Source organism: Ictalurus furcatus, chromosome 18, assembly GCF_023375685.1.
Source record: "Ictalurus furcatus strain D&B chromosome 18, Billie_1.0, whole genome shotgun sequence".
Taxonomy (NCBI): Eukaryota; Metazoa; Chordata; class Actinopteri; order Siluriformes; family Ictaluridae; genus Ictalurus; species Ictalurus furcatus.
Window position 1 is genome coordinate 11,929,467 of NC_071272.1, and position 17,542 is coordinate 11,947,008.

A 17,542-nucleotide genomic window follows, 5' to 3' on the forward strand; every position below is an offset into this window, starting at 1 on the left:
CAATAACAAAGAAATTTAATCCCAGTTTATTTAGCGTTTGTTTAGCGTATTATGTTTAATTGTAGACAAACTAACATGAGCCCAAATAGTTTTTTAAACAAAAAACTTAAAACAAGTATAATTTTCATTTCTGAGTGTAGATTATTGACAGACATGATATTATAACCTAAGTATAACTATATAACTTATAAGGTGCATTTTGTGAGCTCGTAATCAACTTGAGGCATAAAAAAAGTTTATTAAAATAAAACATATTCATTTTTTGTTTGTTTGTTTTTTTAGGAAACTTGGCCAGAAAGCTTCGCAATAGGTGTGGATCTCGTAAAACAAAACAATATTTTTTTGTACACTCACTGTGCAAGTAAAATTGACCGATGAGCAAGCTTGGGGAGTAACGGAATACGTGTAACAGCGTTACGTAATCAGGATACAAAAAACTGGTAACTGTAATCTGATTACAGGTACATTTTGTTAAAAATGGGAATCCAATCAGGATTACAATTCCTTTTATTTAAAAGGAAAGAAATTAATCTTTTGACATAACACAATATAGACAGCTGCTTGATTATATCTCTTGCCAGTCATGTCTCACATGAGCAACCTCCTAGTACAAAGTTAATTTGGTACAAATTAACACAAATTGCTCTCTGAAATGCTTTTGTAGGGCGACCATATTTCCTCTTTTTCCTGGACATGTTCTCTTTTTCAGACCTTAAAATTTTGTGTGCGCATATTTGCATTGCTTTAACCCCTCTCTGTAATTCCGGCCTTCGCGCACACCAATTCGTCGATTTTAAAAGGCTTGCAGCAACTACTGGCCAAATTTTTGCATAGTTTTTTGAAGATAATCTTTTATTTTGAAATTAATGCCTTCAACACGTTCCAAAAAAGTTGGGCAATTTAGGACTAATAACGATGTGACAAGTTGAAATAAGAAGGTGATGTGAAACAGGTGAGGCAATCGTCTAATCATAGTATATAAGGCCTAGTCCTTCACGAGCAAGGATGGGTCGAGGCTCGCCAATTTGCCAACAGATGCATCAGCAAATAATCCAAGACTTTGAGAACAACATTTCACCTTCTACAGTGTACAATATAATTAAAAGATTCAAGGAATCCGGTTAAATCTCGGTGTGTAAAGGTCAAGGCCGAAAACCACTTCTGAATGCGCATGATCTCTGATCCCTCAGACGTCACTGTCTTAAAAACAGTCATGAGTCTGTAATGGATATCCTGACATGGGCTCAGGAATACTTTGATAAACCTTTGTCAGTCAACACCATTCACCGCTGCACCCACAGATGCAAGTTAAAGATTTACTATGCAAAGCAGAAGCCATACATCAACACTATCCAGAAGCATCGCAGACTCCTCTGTGCTCGGCCTCATCTGAGATGGAGAGTAGCACAGTGGAATCATGTTTTGTAGTCCGACGAGTCAACATTTCAAATAGTTTTTGGACAAAACAGCCATCGTGTTCTCCAGGACGAAGAGGAAAAGGATCATCCAAGCTGTTATCAGTGTCAGGTCCAAAAGCCAGTGTCTGTCATGGTATGGAGGTGTGTCAGTGCTCATGTTACACAGTGGTAAACAGTTGAGTGTCATCAGATTTGAAATGAGTGTATATATTCAAAATTAAATTAAATTCACAAAGTAAAACATCAAATAATGTGTTAATAATGTGTTTTCAGTATAGCACAGGGTGAATAGACTTTTCAAATGACTCTTTTTGTTTGTTTGTTTGTTTGCATTATCCATACTGTCGCAACTTTTTCAGAATTGGGGTTGTATTTTATTCCATGGACATTCAAAAGAATGTAGGTAAAAATGTAAAACATGGGCAGAGTGAAGCCAATTATATATATATATATATATATATATATATATATATATATATATATATATATATATATATATATATATATATATATTTGTGTGATGCTAATAGTGTGTTTTTTTTTCAGGGTATTAAAGTCTGCATTCATAGTAACACTGTTGTGAATATGCTATTAAGACTGTCTCTCTTTGCCTAAAGCTGTGTGAGAAATCTTCAAGCAAGGCATCGTCCCAGTCAGTCCTCCCAATTTATATATGAGTAGTTCTAAATACATAGACGCACATCCTCATACACAACAACTACTTAACAAATCGCATCCTGTGCATAGAAACATACGTGACTCCGATTTACGCATGAAGGTATGACAACTGCAGCCAATGGATTCCTTCAGTTTGCTTAAGTAAAACTTTCCGTTTGTACATGAAGCTGCATAAAGTCAAAATAATAATAATAATAATAATAATAATTATATATATATATATATATATATATATATATATATATATATATATATATATATATATATATAAAATCTGTCTCTAGATATAGATATCTCTAATATAGATATCTCTAGTATATATCTCTAAGTCAAAATAAGGATAATTTACATAGAAGTCATGCTCCTGTGTTGTGTTCCCCAGGTTTCTCACTCTAAATGAAGTGAAAATGAGTCTACCACTGTATAATTAGGCACTAAACAGAAAAAAAAACACTAATATATATGTAATATGTTTAGGGTTTTTTCTTTTGGAGGACAGCATTCTCAGATTACTTTCAACTCAATACTTTATGGTACAACTGTTTAAGACCAGACAATGAGAGCATTTACAGTTTCACAAAAAAAAAAAAAAAAACAACATCAGGAGAATTACAGGTGATACATGGGAATGAAGAAGAACAGCATAACTGTGTAGAATGTTTAACTACGTACAGTAACTGAAGTGCTGAAGTGATTTAAAGGGAATTTGGGCAGTGGTGACTTAGTGGTTAAGGCACTGGGTTACTGATTTGAAGGTTAGGGGTTCAAGCTCCAGCACTGCCAGGCTCTGGGTTACTGATTTGAAGGTCAGGGGTTCAAGCCTCAGCACAGCCAGGCTCTGGGTTACTGATTTGAAGGCCAGATATTCAAGCTCCAGCACTGCCAGGCTCTGGGTTACTGATTTGAAGGTCAGGGGTTCAAGCCCTACCACTGCCAGGCTCTGGGTTACTGATTTGAAGGTCAAGGGGTCAAGCCCCAGCACTGCCAGGCTCTGGGTTACTGATTTGAAGGTCAAGGGGTCAAGCCCCAGCACTGCCAGGCTCTGGGTTACTGATTTGAAGGTCGGGGGTTCAAGCCCGAGCACTGTCAAGCTGCCACTGTTGGGCCCTTGAGCAAGGCTCCGAATCTCTGCTCCAGGAGTGCTGTATCATGGCTGACCCTGCGCTCTGACCCCTACTTCCTGACATGCTGGGGTATATGAAGAAAAGAATTTCACTGTGCTCTAATGTATATGTGACCAATAAAGACTCATTATCATTATTTTTTGCTGGTATCATCAACATGATTACATTAAATAAAAACCAAACTATGGCTAAAGCATTTTTTTTTTTAAAGTAGTAAGGACTTTTTAGAAATAGAATATGTATTTAAGTCAACACCTGAACTTATCCAGTTCCTCAACCTCAGCTACATCACTCAAGTTCTTAATCACTCTCAACCACACGTCCTGTGAAACTTTCTGGCAAACCTTCCATCTAGTAAGCTAGGGAACTGTTTTTCCAAACAACGAAGTCTTTCCCAAATAAAGGAACTGTTCATTATAGACAACAATATTTTATCAGATGTACTTAAGTTTCTGGGTTTGTTACACTTCATAAAGATCTGAAAAAGTTCGCTCTGCTACAAAGCTGCAAGTCAACATTTAATTATCCTTTTCTGTAAAGATTTTCTTTTCCTAACAATGGAGAATATTCTTTTATAAATGACAAAAAAAAAACAAACAATAACACCACCGCGTGCATGAAGTTATTATTTTTTTTTTTAGCATAAAATGATTATTTTTTGGAGATCGCAGCAAAGATTTGCTGCCTTGTACACAGTGCGTGCTCTGTGTGGGTTAAACAGAGAGTTATATGGCTCTATAAATAAAAGTATATTTTATTTATTTAATTCATGCACACCTCCAAATGCTCTGGGAAACGTCTAACAAATAAAATAAAGTGCACTTCTGATTCATATTTCTAATTGTTTTCATTTGGAACATATTATCTGTTCAATAATGTATTTGCATTTGCTGAGATCGAAATGTGTCAGAACATGTAACGTCTGTGTAACATGTCATTAGGGGCAGGACGCAAGTGCGTATCCATGAATCATAATGAGAGTTTGTAGCATGGGTCAGTAAATGGGATATCAACATCAAAGGAGGAGGATCCAGAATAAAAAACGATAACAGCGACACGCTGGAAAACCGGAAAGAAAACCAAAAGAAAATAAGCAGAATGCATGAAAACAATAGGCAAGACTTCACAAAGAGGAATGGAGATAAAAGGGCATACAGAAAATAACCAAACTAGTTAAAAGGTTGAAAAAATAAAGTGCATCTCCTATTTGTATCTCTAATTGTACTCATTTAGAACACATTATCCGTTCAATGAAGTATTTGTATTTGATTACATCGATTATATATAAAATTCAAGTGTGATTCATAGAAGAAAGCCAAAAGGGTCATTTTGGGGTTTTTTTTAATTCAGGAATTTCTGAAATAGCAAAATAGCACCACACATACACTTGGAATGGGGTTAAAAAAGGTAATCCCTGATCCACATCCAAGGTAATCCACATTTTGAATTTTTCAATTATATAACTTCTATAACTGACACGTATACGACTGTCCTAAAAAACGAAAGAACTCAGTTACAGTATAAACTGATTAATAGAGGATGCCAATAAAGATGAGATAAAGTAGGCCATAGAGAGAGAGAGAGAGAGAGAGAGAGAGAGAGAGAATATAGCCATGCTGACTGGAAAAGCCTTGCTCATTTAGTGCTGATCATACACACACACACACACACACACACACACACACACACCAATCCCAAATGAATGTGCTGACCAGTGTTCTAGCAGGTTGTTAAGGCACTGCATGAGGTCGAGCGGGCTGTACGCACGCACACATACACACACACACACAGCAGAGTAACACAGCGACTCTCCTATAGCAGTGCTATCACTCAGCAGAGGGTCATTTGGCCAAAGCGTTTTGTTGTTCTCTCTGCCACATAAGCATTTACCCAGAATCCCCTGGACACCTTGCACTTACACCGCTAGCCTTTAACAAAGATGGAGAATCAATACTGAATGCATAAGTAAAAATTCAATAATGCTATGACACACAGGAAATGCCACTCTGCCTCTCATTACAACCCCTCCTCCTTTCCCATTTTGACCCACAGGGTGAGCTGACAGCTGCTGAAATCTGCTGTAGAAATACAATAATGGAATGATTGCAGCTTATCAAATATTGGTAAAAAGCCCAGGGTAGAGCCCTTTAACAGATTGGGTGACCGTAGCTTAATGATGGGGGAAATAGGGGGGAAAAAATGTATAAAAGCAAACATATTGACAAAAAAAAACTTTTAAAACTGTAATCATGGCTCAAAATTAGTTTTGTATTTGGTTAACCATTTACACTCCCAGATTATTAGTCAGTTATTCATTATAAAAAGTTGTATGCAATAACTAGTGGAACTGTAGTCATACATGCGAGGAATGACTATTTATGGATTTTTCCAGAAAGACAGAACAACTCGCCTAACATTCTTTACGATTGAAATGTGATCTTTGCTTTCGTCCAAGATTTTATTTGGTAACGAAATTATTTTATAAAGCTTTCCTATTTCCCACACTACCCACAATGCTGTTCGACTGCCTGCTGACAGTGATGCAGCAGGATTTCACCCGTGTTTCACCTATTCGCCTGTACCTAAAGAGAGTGATGCGGCGGCGCTTTAGTATTTCTGTGCCTGCTTAAGGCAGTGCAAAGTGGTCATTCTTATGGAGATAGACGAGTAGTATACCTAACCAAGCAGATCAACGCAGATCAGATTCCAAAGCTCCAACGTTGGTTGGTATCCCACTCATCATCTCGAAGATGGCTAACTAGGCAAGCCATAACTCAGCACCAGCACTGCATCCTGGATCTCTGAGTCCAACGTTTGCATCAACGCCTTCGTTAATAGGATGTTGCGGGACTATGGTGAGTGAGAAACAAAGCAATAACAATGTCCCCTTGTGACGTGAACTTCTCGCAGGAATAACAAATAACAAAAATACATCACTGATCAACAAACTAGCACCAGAATCGCTAAGCAAATCACAAATATTTCAATGCAAACATATTTAATGCATTTATAGAAAAGGTGTTTAGTGAGCAATCTAGACTGATGTGTCCTGGGAATTGTAGCAGACAGAATCTTAACAATACTTCGACTCAAACTTCATTTGTAATCAAATTGGGTTTTACAAACAATCTAAGTAAAAGCGAGCTAATTCCTTTTTTCATTTACGCAAAAAAAACAAAAACAAAGCCAAATTCCTGAAAGCTATTTGCACAAATTGCCCAGAGATGGCTTTAGAGTGCCACTTGGAGTGAGGAAAAAAAGATTTTTGTCCAAATAATCTTTACTGAGTGAGTGAGAGATGGACCCCAAAGCCTGGCAGTGCGCCAAGAGTGGCTAATTGGCCTTGGGTTTGTTCAAAGTATTGTGATTAATGAAGTTTCTAATGAGAGCTTTATGAAGGAGGGAGCCATCCATCTGCCACCGACTGCGGCGCTCATCAGGGATGGAGCCGAGCGAGCCGTTAGGATTACAGCGCTGTGCTGTGGCCGCTTCCATTTTTCTTTCTGTTTCTCATTATGGCAAGAAGTCAAGATTAAAATCGCTCGTGAGTGGCGATGTCTATGTACTGCATTAACCACAGACATGAGCAAAACACGTCACACACACACACACACATACAGTATATGACAACAAATGACTCACTTAACCACTGATCACTGTACAGATTGTCCTCTTCATCAAAGTATGCTTGTAATAACACACACACACTAAATAAATAAATAAATAAATATATAAAAATGACAGAAACAGTGGGTGTGTTTGTGTCCAGTGAAGTTTTGTATTACACTAATCGGAAAACTCATTTTGTGCATAACCGCTAGGTTTATTTTTAAAATGCCGTTATACAACCATGATGTTTTCCGCTTACTAATAAGATTAAGAAAAATAATGAACTTCACGCATCTAATACAACACTGAACTAATATTCAAAAGCTCTCAAAGGCATTGATTAGCCAAATCAGGGCTATTACATTACAGTTAGAACCAAAAAACTCTCCATAAGTGGAAGCAGTGTTTGTTTGCTTGCTTCAAAAGGCCCAAAAGGAGAACAGCATAATTAAAAAAACAACAACATTATTTATACTGAATTGCATAGAACCTTAGAAGTTATACTAGAATAGTAAATAGAATAATGCACATTGATTTTTGTTGTTGTCCTATTTCATAATGAATTGGATTCCAGAATATAGAGCTGTCCTACCTACTACACAGTATGACATTTTGTCATTTTAAAGGAATATAAAACACAGTTTCTGGTTCACACATAAAGGAAAATAGTATTTTAAAAAAAGTACAAAGTGAAACAGAAAACAAGGACATGCTGTCTGAAGTTTTAGTGCAATATTAGATTCTCAGGGTCATGCATGTAATAAAATATTTAATAATATGTCTCCTGTGATAAAGAACTTTGCATGCGCACGTCTCTGAATAAATACAGACTGAAATAGATTTCATCAGCTTTAGTTTTTGTGCAAAGATGAATGTTTTTCACAGATATTAATATGGTTTTACTGATTGACTGATCTGATTAACTGACTACAAGTCGTCTAGACCTAAAATAGCTCATTTAATGAAATCACCACATTTTTTGTGTGTGTGTGTTTTTTTTTGTCTTCATCTCAATTTGAGATAACGTCATAGCAGTGGTCAGAAACATTTCTCAATGCAACATCTGTGTAACATGGCGTTAGCGGCAGGATGCAAGTGCGTATCCAGGAATCATGATAAAAATTCTCAGCGTGGGTAAATAAACAGGATGTCAACATCCAAGAATCAAAACACGATAACAAGAAACCAAAATAGAAAATAAAAACAAAAGAAAATAGACAATATGCACAAAAACAACTGACAAGACTGGAATGGAGATGGAAGAGGAATGGAGATAACAGGGCATAAATAACCAAACTAGTTATGCAGAACACAGAACAGGTGCACACACTAAGAAAGAAACCAATGGTGGTGGAGGGACTGGAACCAAAACAAAAGGTACAGTGGATATAAAAAGTCTACACACCCCTGTTAAAATGGCAGGTTTTTGTGATGTAAAAAATTTAAACTAAGTTAAATCATGTCAGAAGCTTTTTCACCCTTATTGTGAAATTGCACTATAGAAATATCAAGTGACAAACACTTGAAATAAAAGAAAAACAAAAAACTTCCAATACATAGCTTGCATAAGTGTGCACACTATTTTATAATTGGGAATGTGGCAGCGTTCAGAATAATCCAATCACATTCAAAGTCATATTATACACCAGCCATCATTTAAAGTGAATGATTAAGCCCAAATAAAGCTATTCCTATAGGATTTTCCTGACATCTTCTTAGTAACATCCGACTAGAAAAGCCATGGGCCATAAAGAGCTTACAAAGCAGGTACGGGATCTCATTGTTGAAAAATATGAATCAGGTGAGGGTTACAAAAAAATATTTAATATACCATGGAAAACTGTAAAGACAATAATCAACAAGTGGAGAGAATATGGCACACCAGTGACACTACTAAGCACAGGATGTCCCTCTAAAATTGATTAGAAGATCAGGAGTAAACTGGTCAGGGAGGCTGCCAAGAGGCCGACAGCAACATTAAAAGAATTGCAGCAATTTCTAACAAGCACTGCTTGCGTCCTACATGTGACAATAATCTCCCGAATTCTCCATATCTCTGGGTTATGGGGTAGGGTGGCAAGATGGAAGCCTTTTTTAACCAAAAATAAAAAATAAAAAATACATCCAATCTCCCAAAACCATGTGGAATAATGTGTTATGGTCTGACGAGACCAAAGTTGAACTTTTTGGCCATAATACCAAAAGATATGTTTGGCACATAAAAAAACCACACATCACCAAAAGAACAGCATCCCCCGTGAAGCATTGTGGTGGCAGCATCACACTTTGGAGCTGTTTTTCTTCAACTGGAACTAGGGCTTTAATCAGGGTGGAGGGAATAATGAAAAGCTCCAAATACCAGTCAATTTTGGCACAAAACCTTAAGGCTTCTGCTAAAACACTTAAGTCGAAGAGGAATCTCACCTTTCCGCATGACAACGACCCAAAGCAAACCTCCAGATCAACAAAGGAATGGCTTCACCATAAAAAGATCAAAGTTTTAGAATATCCCAGCCAGAGTCCGGACCTAAATCCAATCACCAATCAAAGATCTGTATGGTGACCTGAAGAGGGCTGTGTACAGGAAATGCCAAGCCAATTTGACAGAGTTAGGATGCTTTTCCAAGGAAGAATGGCAAAATATTGCTAAGTCAAGATGTGCCAAACTGATTTCTTGAAATCTTACCTAAAAAGATAGAATGCTGTGATAAAATCTAAAGGTGCTTCGACTAAGTATTAGTTTAAGGGTGTGTACATTTATGCAACCAGCTTATTGTACATTTACTTTTTTTCATTTTTCCCCCTATAATGATTCGTATTTTTTTTTCTCTCTTTAATTAATAGGTTAAAATTTCACAATAGAGTTCATTTTCATTTTTTTTTACATCACAAAAACCTGCCATTATAACCGGGATGTGTAGACTTTTTTATATCCACTGTACAAAACAAAAATAAACACACATGGCAAAACAAAAACAAAAGCACATGGAGAGTGAAAGACAAAAGCAAGCAGAAGCACATTGCACTGAGAGGGCAAATTCATGATAATCTGTAAAATCCCAAAGGTCTCCATATACAATACTGGTGGACTGTAGTCTGAATGCAAACCCAGCAAAATATTTCAGTGGCTCGAATCAAGTACTGGCCATAGTTCAGTCTCTGTTTTTTTTTTTTTAAACAGTAACTGTTTAACATTTAGTCATGTTAGTTCTTTGTAAACAAGGATTTTTTTTGTAAGGACTTTGAAAGACAAAAACACAGGCATTGTCGATCCTGATGGAAATTAGATCACGGAGTAGCACATACACTATAGGGCAGTGGTGGCTCAGTGGTTAAGGCTCCAGGTTACTGATAAGACAGTCGGGGCTTCAAGCTCCAGCAGTGCCAAGCTGGAGCTGTTGGGCCCTTGAGCAAGGACCTTAATCTTATCTGCTCCAGGGGTGCCACATCATGGCTGACCCCAGCTTCCTGACATGTGAAGAAAAGAATTTCACTGCACTCTAATGTATATGTAACAAATAAAGGATTCTTCTTCTTCTTCTTCTTCTCCTTCTTCTCTGAAGGATAGCATTATTAAGGATAGCACCATGTAAAACTAATCCTTTCTGAGCGCTGTCAGAGGTGAAGCTGTAACTTTCAATTTTCCAACACGGACCTTTCAGTCTTCAGATGTAGGACTTTCCCGGTTTCTCAGTAACATGACAGTCTATATTTTATTCTTCGCATTAACTTAAAGAGCGTGAATAATGAGAACAGGGGCTAACCGGTTTCACAGATATCTCGCAACATTAAACGATATAGCAATAAACGGATAAAAATCTATGATGTGTTGTTTTTTAATAAATAAAATAGCGTAAAAGTTGGCAAATTGCTGTGAGGAATAAAACACCTCAGGATGGTTACAGCATCATGCAGTTAGCTGACACTGATTATGATTTGATGTAATATATTCAAAATATAAAAGGGCTCTGAAAATTAATCCGATCACAAATATCTGCAAAATGGTGTTAAATGAGTATAGGAAGGGAATGTAGGCTGTTGTGTGACTGGGCAAACTGAGTGATTCTGACCCTTTCTGCTCTCCGGACCTGCCTGATCCATCCTGATGCCCTACCTCTGGATGGAGTTCTCATCAACTGGAGGCTGCAGCCTGGAGATTGCTGAGGATGGTACCGCTTGAAGTACCATGGAAATGGTTTTGGACCTCAATTCCACATGGACATTCTCGCTGTGGTTGCTGGGACTACGGTTGCTGCTATGGCCTTGGGACAGCAATTACCACATACAGTTTTGCACTCAGGTCTCCTTTGGTGAACAGTGGACTAGTTCAACAAACAGACTTCATATAAAAACCATAATGAACTTTCTTTTACTTTCACACTATCCATTGTTACCCAGATGAGGATGGATTCCCTTCTGAGTCTGGTTCCTCTCAAGGTTTCTTCCTCATATCATCTTATGGAGTTTTTCGTTGCCACCGTCGCCACTGGCTTGCTCAATAGGGATAAATTCACACACTTAAAATCTGTATCCTGTGTTTATATGTTTCTGTAAACCTGCTTTGAGACAGTGACCGTTGATAAAAGGGCTGTACAAATAAAACTGAATTGAATTGAATTGAATTGAAGTGGCTCCCTGGGATTGGCTCCAGGTTCCCCCGCGACCCTGAAGAAGGAGTAAGTAGTAGAAGACGGATGGATGGATGAATTGAAGTGTATGCTTCGACACTTTAGAAAGTGTCGACACTTAAGAAAGTTGATTGGATCAACTTCTTGGAGAAGACTCCAAGAAGTTGATCCAATCAAGTTCTCTGAAGTAACAAACTAAGAACAGATCAAATCTCAGCAAGAAGACAATTTTTACAAAAAAATGCTACTACACACTGATTTCGATGAGCATGTTATGTTTTTTTGGGGTTTTTTTCCAGAGCGTTGTTCTTTTATACCCTCACATTATCCATGGGTGGTTTGTCTTGCGCAAAGGACAAGGGCAGACCCCATTAAGTGGCAAATTGCCATCTCACAGCTTAATCAGTATGCATCAGCAGTCTGCAGGGAACATATGAAAAGTCATTACGGTCAAATCAATTCTCAATTACATCTTTTTTTGCTGCCGCCATCGACACATTAAATAAACACCCAACGCTGTTGCCGCTCCCTTTGCTCGCCAGGTGACAGCAAAATGGCTCCATGCGCGCCGTTCGAGCAGGAAGTAAATGCTAATGGATTGTAAACAATTGCCAAATAACAACAAGGAAGGGGAAAGGGAGCCATAAGCACAGAGCGCAACAAGTACTATTAGTACATTCATTAGTGCTGTCACACATGGACAGATTCCGCTACATGTTAGCCATGGTGCTATAGACAAACAGGAAGACACACACACACACACACACACACACACACAGGAAATGGCCACACAGAGTGAGAAATTGAGGGAGATCACCTGAAAATGGAAGTTTGAGGTTTGGCACTCGTTTCAAACGCGGGTATGATGAAATGTGCTGGAAATATTTCTGTCGTCTGCATTAACATTCTGACTTCTGACTTCTGACAGCTTAGACAGTGAACGATATAAGCAAAGGGCAAAAACACTACAGGTGCCTTGTCACATACGCTTCAAGAATTATTTTATACAATATAACAGACGAATGTTGTAGAGTTCTTTCTGCTTTTTATGACTGATTCATGCCAAATTGGTGCTGTCTAGACTTAAAATTTTCTACAGGAATTTAAATAGATCTACTTTATTAAGCAAAAATAGAAAGTAATAGAATTCATTTTTAATCATTAATTGTTACAATTCTTAAAGAGTTACATTTCTAACATGGCAGACACGCTCTATAGACATCTCCTTATAGAACGCTTCATCATATCAACGGTTATACATTTAACTTTAAACAGCGCTTATTGTTGGGATGAAATTCTATGCAACAAAAAAGCCCTATCTTCAGAAAATCGCAAATCCCGTCAATGCCACAGACATCTGGGCGTTTCTGGGAGACAAGAGAGCAAAATTGGCTGTGTTCTCTGAATGGGAGGGGCATACTCTTTCTCCCCTGTCAATCACAGCAACACTGGCCAATCGTTGGCATCTGTGAGCTCATGTATGCGGAAGAGGGTTGATAGCGCTTTCCTCCAAATGCAACACGGCATGAGCAGAGTCTATTATTCAAGCCTGTGTGAATGTTAGACGTTACTATAGAACTGATAATGTATTTGAATGAGAATTAGGAATTCAACAGCAAAGTTGTCCATCCACCCATCCATTTTCCATCAGCCGCTTATCCTACACAGGGTCACAAGGGAGTCTGGAGCATATCCCAGGGAACTCCAGGCACAAGGCGAGCACGGGCACAATTACGCACATATTCATACAGTACAGACAATTTGGAAATGCCAAATCAGTCTACAACGCATGTCTTTGGACTCGGAGTACCTGGAGGAAACCCCCAAAGCACAATGAGAACATGCAAACTCCACGCACACAGGGTAGGGAGGATGTGGCAATCGAACCCTCAACTCGAGAGGTGCGAGGCAAATGTGTTAACCACTAAACCAGTGTGCCCCCTCAGCACTGGTGTTTTAAACTATATTTACAACATTCAATCAAGTCCATACCACAAATAGACTTGTTCTTCATACAATTAAGTTTCTGAAATGAACTAAGAACTTGATCTCTTTCACATCAGCAAGTGTAAGGTGGTCAGATTATCTTTTTTTTCTTGCATTAGAAATTGTCTAATTTCAATTAAAATCATTTTAAGTTGAAAATGCACTTCAGTGCATTCACGTGTAGATCATTTCGACTAGCTACAGTACTTCCACTTTCAACTGATTGACACAACTGTCACAGCAAAAAAGTACACAGCAAAAAAATGACATCTTAGCGAGTGAAAATATGTTGAGTATGAGCAAATATAACAAATATTTTTTATGAGATTTTTGTAGATCCTACTTGCAGATCATTTTGCTTCTTTCTAGAAATGAATGCTTAAAATTTGAAAAGATCTGCCAGACTATATCAAGCTTGAAATTGTTTTAAAATGTCTAGAAATATGTTTAATAATATTATATTTGGTTTACTATTATCTAATAATAGGATGTACTAGATACATTTGTGTGTGTGTGTGTGTGTGTATATATATATATATATATATATATATATATATATATATATATATATATATATATATATATATATATATATATACACACACACACACACACACACACACACGAGCTGCAACAACTAATCGATAAAATCAATAATAACCGATCATGAAAAGCGTTGTCAATGAATCTCATTATCGATTAGTTGGTCTGTGAGCGGCACGATGGAGATTTACTCATTGCGTTACTTCGGTTCAGAAAACACACTTTGGATATATATATATATATATATATATATATATATATATATATATATATATATATATATATATATATAATGTATTTTTGTTTACATTGTGTACGTAAGTATTTTAGTCGTTATTAAACTACAGTCCTAAATTAATAATATATATTCTGGTGTGTGTGTGTGTATGTGTGTGTGTGTGTGTGTGTGTGTGTGTGTGTGTGTGGTGGGGTCTTTTCTGCTTTGTACATACAGTTTACATTTTTGGCTGAATTTATGTTTGTAACACTCAGTTTGTGGATTTTATTTTAAATAAACAAAAAAAAAGATACTGAAAGTTTGCCCCGCCCCATCCGATTAATCGATTAATCGGAAAAATAACCAGCCAACTAATCGATTATGAAAATAATCATTACTTGCGGCCCTAATACACACATTTTCAAGATATTTTCACTTGCTGTCATTTATTATTATTATTATTTTTTTTTTTGCAGTGCAGTCATACTTAGGTATCATTTTCTTGATATTTTTCCCCACTCAGTTGGGTAATCTATAAGTGTTTACAACTTGAAATAAATAATTCTGTCCAGAATCAATGTGAAATATACCTATATGCTCGGTATTGCTTTGGGTGATATATTAAAGACAGTAGTAATGTGTGAAGGCCCTAAAACTGTCCAGCTGATTCACTACCCTGGGTGGTCCCCTACAGCAAACTTAAGTGTTTAAAGCAGGACCGTATTCCTGGAAAGAGATTACACCGTTTTGTCTCCCTGCACAAGCTTGTTCACGCTTTAAACCTATCAAAACCACGTCAGCCTCATTAAGTTACTGGTGGTTTAGAAATCTCCGCCTCTTCATTATTCAGAGTTTCATCACTGTCAAACTTTCAGCTGACTGATCACAGGACTCTGCGTCTCCAATCTACACTGCAACAGTGACTCCTTCTTCAAGCAGTCGCTGACCATCTTTCTATCAAATTCATAACTCATATCCAAACCCTGGTATTGAATTAGCAGGATTTAAAACCAACATTTTAGAACTAGTTTTAATGAAGCCCAAGTCCACAAAGTGCACAGCATATATAATGACTGTGGTCTGTATCCCAGCACTGAGCGCCAGCCTCTGTTCTGCACTGATCTGACAGAATCGGGGAAAGGGTGAATAACAAACACAGCCAAACTGGCATTTTAATGAGCGCACTTTCTTTTCTAATCACACTTGTTTAACCGGACAGTGACATGAACTATGTCTGTGCGATGGCAGCAAAGCTCTCGGCAGACTGTAGCATAGAGGAAATCCAATATTCAGTGGGTTGTTTTATGAAATTAGTGTTACTGGCTTTCCCATGGAGGTCCTGCATGGATACCATAAATATTCCCAACAGATTATGCCCAAGCCTTTCGAGTCTGGTTCCTTGCAAGGTTGCTTCTTTATGTCGTCTCACTGTATGATCACATTAGCAAGTGATCAAACTATCATGAGCTACAAAGTGGGAAAAAATATAGATATCTCTTTTGTTAGCGACAGTCTAGCTGGCTAACATAAGTGGAAGTTAAACAGCGAACTATATAGTTAGTGTTATAGATTTAACAAGCGAATATGTCTGTATGGTGATTGCTCTAAAGCACATAGCAAGGAATATACAGCATAACTCAACTAAAAATGCTACTTTGTTTATAGTTGTTGCTGTGAGCGGCCATGTTGATTTGACATCACGTGCTGAACTCCAATTAGGAATTTTGAGTTCAGGGGGCATTTTCTTTGAATTTTCCTAGTTGGAGGTTGGAAATTTCCAAGATCAGTCGAGATTTCACTGACAACGGGAAGCAACAACATGACAAGTGACATGTGCATCGAAATTTTCTCAATCCTTTGGAAATTAAGTATGGCATGGTAAAGTGGCAAACCCAGACAATTAGCTCGGATGATTTCTCAGGCCTCGGATCTATGGCGCGTGTGGTCTGGCCTTTCTTCAGTTCCCCATTTACAACCTTAGTTCCCACTTGCATTTAGTTCCCATTTACTGTGTGATATGCAAAAATGAAAAAAAACAACAACCTTGACAACACATAAATGAGGTTTCATGTTATTCGGACATATACTATATGACCTCTGTTACTCCTGAACGTTCGAACAACAGAACACACTGACATTATTTATAGCCTTCTGTTTTCAGTTACACTGAGAAAATGTAAAATCTTGCACAAATCCCAGACAGCACTACGTTTACATGTGACACAAGAGATACGTTTGAATAACTGCAATGCAAACGGGACACGTCCCAAATTGTGTACTAAAATAGTAGCCTTCTCCTCTATATAAAGTAACAAAAGGTAGCATAATATTTTAATATACTATACTATTCAGTAAGGAGAAAAATACAGCTTGGAAAGAAGTAGCAGAGATCATTGGTGGCCCTGGACCTAGTACATTTAGCCTGATGATGAAGCTAATATAAAGCCAAGCATGTAACTTTTATAAACCAAACAGCTAATTTACAACACTCACTAATGCATATTTAATTTAACTAGCAAACTAGTTAAACACAAAAACAAACAAACAAACAAAAAAAAAAACACTGGACAGATCATGCCCACAACTGACAACCATAGCAGTCATTACATGCACATAAAACAAATTACAAATAGACAACAAGCAGATTAAGATCTTCTGATAGATTTCTTGTGTATGTCCCTTGATCCCGTTTAAAAACTAAGGGGGATAGACCTTTTTCAGTTGCTGCCCCTCGTTTATGGAATCAATTGGCACTGGATATCCGCCTTTCACTTTCTATTATCATTTTTAAAAAGAGGCTGAAAGCTTACCTCTTCTCCCAGGTGTTTTAATCAAATTTTTACTATTGTTTATTGTCTGTCTCTATTTGGTTTTATTCTGTTTTCTATTTAACTTTTTCTTACTCTGTTCAGCACTTTGGGCAGCTTTGCTCTGTTTAAATGTGCTATATAAATAAAACTTACTTACTTACTTGTTGTTTGTTAGTGTGAACAGGGCCAGGGAGTTTTTCCACACCACCCTCTCCTCTGGCTTGCTCATCATCGATTTCTGTCAAGCTACTATATAAACAAAATGTAACCGAATAGATGACTCTTGAGTGACAGTAAAAGCAGAATGAAGTGGTAATACTGTAAGTAAACGTGAGCCTAATATAATATAACAATTTACTATAAATTCAGTGTTTCAAACCACCCACCCAACCAACCAACCCACACAAAAATGCTAAACACAAACCCTGAGACAAGCCACCATGGTTAGTCACACAGCGTTCTTCTGATCAAAACTGGGTCTTGCTTCAATGTCCTTATTAATTAGTTCCCATGGTGAGGATGCATTAAA